The 3,091-nt window shown below is 47.2% G+C and overlaps 1 pseudogene; it reads right to left on the reverse strand.

The window, feature by feature from the left end:
- Positions 1–1,235: 1,235 nt before the first annotated feature.
- Positions 1,236–1,819, reverse strand: LOC130476957 (40S ribosomal protein S7-like; annotated as a pseudogene).
- Positions 1,820–3,091: the final 1,272 nt, after the last annotated feature.

Consider the following 3,091-nt stretch of genomic DNA (forward strand, 5'->3'; position numbering starts at 1 on the left):
TTTTTTTCATGGCTGTGATTTATCCCTGTCAATCTCGACGTCGTTTTGGTTTTTCATGGGAACAAAGCACGCTGTATTTGACAATGGTTTGGTCTGTCCCTTTTGCAGGAGGCCTCCCCTTCCAACAGGCTCATTGTTTATGCCTGCCCCCAGCTCCGCCCCAACTCCACCCAGCAGATTACCTCGTGCGGTTCACCAGCCCCAGTGCAAAAAATAAGCACCAGTCCCTCTGGCCTCCTCCATTTTTCTGGGAGGGAGTTTTGCCTTGGGTTTTCTGCTCTCAGGATGCACATTTTTCCCATCCGAATTCTCAAAAATCCCCCTCCCCACTGGGGTAGAGGGGCCAACAGCCCCTTCCCTTGAACATCCCCCCCACGGGTCCAGCTGCCCTAGACCGAGCTGCCACCACCACCACCCCCAGAGCGTGAGGAGCACATGGCGTGGCCCCACCGGTCTCCCCCTGGAGCCATCCGTCCGACGTCCCCCTGGGCTTGGAGGTGTGGGCTCAGCTCCAAGGCCCATCCCGGGCGAGGGGCAGGGAAGGCGTGCCGCCTGCCCGCCCGCCAGCCTCCGGGACAGAGGGAGAGAAGTGCCAGGACTCTAGGCAGGCAGGCAGGCAGGCAGCAAAAGGGGCGGTATTCTTGTCCGAGCGCGAAACTCACCCAGCCAATCACCGTTCTTGGGGGAGGAGAAAGGAGACGTCCCGGGGAGCGAAGCAAACATTTTTTCATGGGCATCCGAGCAACAAAACGCGCTTCTACTAGAAAGTACGGTTCAGAAGTGGTTTGGTTTGCCGCTGACATAACGCGGCTTTTATACTTCTATCAGGGAAAAGCCAGATCTGCAGTGAATAACCAAAATTTGACTCCAACGCAAATCAGCGTCGAAACAGCAGCAAATCTCCATGAAAAATTCCCCATGGACTCTGATCCAGAGAGCCAGGTTTGATTCTCCACTCCTCCAAATGAGCGGTGGAGGTTAATCTGGTGAACTGGATTTGTTTCCCCACTCCAACACATGAAACCAGCTGGGCTAGTCACACTCTCTCAGCCCCACCTACCTCACAAGGTGTCTTTTGTGGGGAAGGGAAGATGATTGTAAGCTGGTTTCATTCCTCCTTAAGTGGTAGAGAAAGTCGGTATATAAAAACCAAATCTTCTTCTTCTTCTTCTTCTTCTTCTTCTTCTTCTTCTTCTTCTTCTTCTTCTTCTTCTTCTTCTTCTTCTTCTTCTTCTTCACCACAGCTGGAATTCTGTAAACTCAAATACAACTTCTTTGCCTGTGAGCTTCTTATAGGCACCAAAAAATGTTTTGACCTTATGTTCAACATTGTTCTGTTGCACTTTGTCTAAGTGGACCTTTATGAGCTGGTTGCCCTCTGGTTTCACATGGATTCTCTTGCCCACAATTTCACTCAGGAAAACCAGATCTTTAAGAAGGGCATTGTGTTCTGTGGTAAGTATATGGCTCCTAGGGCTTTTTTGCTTGTTTTTTGTGTGGCTTTTTCTGGTTGGTTTTGGCAAAATTCAATGAACACCAGTGCTTTCTGCTGAATTTTTTCTCCAGCTCACATACTAACGGCACCTGAATCTTCTGGAAAGATTTCAGTTGAGGGACTGGTACAAATATGATGATTGTTTTTTTTATCGCTACCTTCTTCAATATCCTTCATTTCTGTGATATTCAAGTCTCTCAGCAGAGCCTTTAAGTCAGAATTAATCTTCCTTCAGAAGAGCCTGGGAGATGCCAGTCTCAAATTCATCTGGCTTTTCACAATTGGGTTTCACAATCTTCACACTGGAACTGAACATGGCCATTCTGTTGCCTAAGGAAGGGAAAGAGCTATCGCGAGTGAATAAAAACCATTTTAAAATGTTGTGTCCATACATACTTGGAGACTGACAATTGCACATATCAAGAGGGTGTGCTTCCCACAATGCTCCCAACCTGCATGGTCACCATGTTGTCTAACCAGGGGGACACTCATGCTTGAATGCATGTGCAATGTGTGAGCTGACTACTGGATTTGTCAGGGCTCTGATTTGTGCATACCCAAGTTGTATGAAAGTACCAAATATGCACGTTCCCCTGTTCAAAGATCATGGCAACTGTGCATATTGGGAGTATCATGGGTAGTACTCTCTGTCAATATGCTTGGTTGCTAGGCTTCTGGTAGAGTTGAATGTAACATCTGAAAAGCCCTAAACAAATGAGAAACCTTCTATTAAAGCTAAATTTACCTTGGGTTTCTTACTATGTCCACTTAGGCTACAGCTAGGGTTGTCAACCTCTTGGTGGGACCTGAAGACCTTCCAGAATCACAACTGTTATCCAGACTACAGGCAGCAGTTCCCATGGAGAAAATGGCTGTTTTAGAGGGTAGAATCTATGACATTATACTAGGGTTGCCAAGTCCCTCTTCACCACCGGCAGGATGTTTTTGGGTCGGAGCCTGAGGAGGATGGTGTTTGGGGGAGGGACTTCAATGCCATAGAGTCCAATTGCCAAAGCAGCCATTTTCTCCAGGTGAACTGATCTCTATCAGCTGGAGATCAGTTGTAACAGTTGGAGATCTTCAGCTAGTACCTGGAGGTTGGCAACCCTACATTAGACCCTGCTGAGGTCCCGCCCCTTTCTAGGCTCCACTCCCAACTCTCCAGAAACCCAGAGTTGGCAAGCCTAGCTACAACAGTCATGTATGGCCTCCCTTATTGCCATAGGTCTGAGGGTGGCAGTGCCTCTCTTTCCTACTGCTTTGTAATCACTTATTGGATTTACAGGTTTACACAGCAATATGAAATCATTATATAAGGCGCACAATGACTTTATAGTACAGTCTGGTAGTCTGTAAAAGTGACATCATGTGCCATCTCCTAATATTTAATGCTCTACAGGCACAGCCTCAATAATTTTGTATCAAAGTACATTGCACAGTATTGCTTCACATTTCCATGGAGGTTTGGTTGATGAAGAGAGACAGCAAGCATGAGGGATGTGCCTGGCTTTCCTTTCCTAGGAGCAGGAGACATATTTCACACTATATTAGTGTACAGATGAAGGCCGAAGTTTCTGCCAGCTATTGTGCTGCTGA

The sequence above is a fragment of the Euleptes europaea genome, chromosome 4, assembly GCF_029931775.1.
Source record: "Euleptes europaea isolate rEulEur1 chromosome 4, rEulEur1.hap1, whole genome shotgun sequence".
NCBI classification, from domain to species: domain Eukaryota; kingdom Metazoa; phylum Chordata; class Lepidosauria; order Squamata; family Sphaerodactylidae; genus Euleptes; species Euleptes europaea.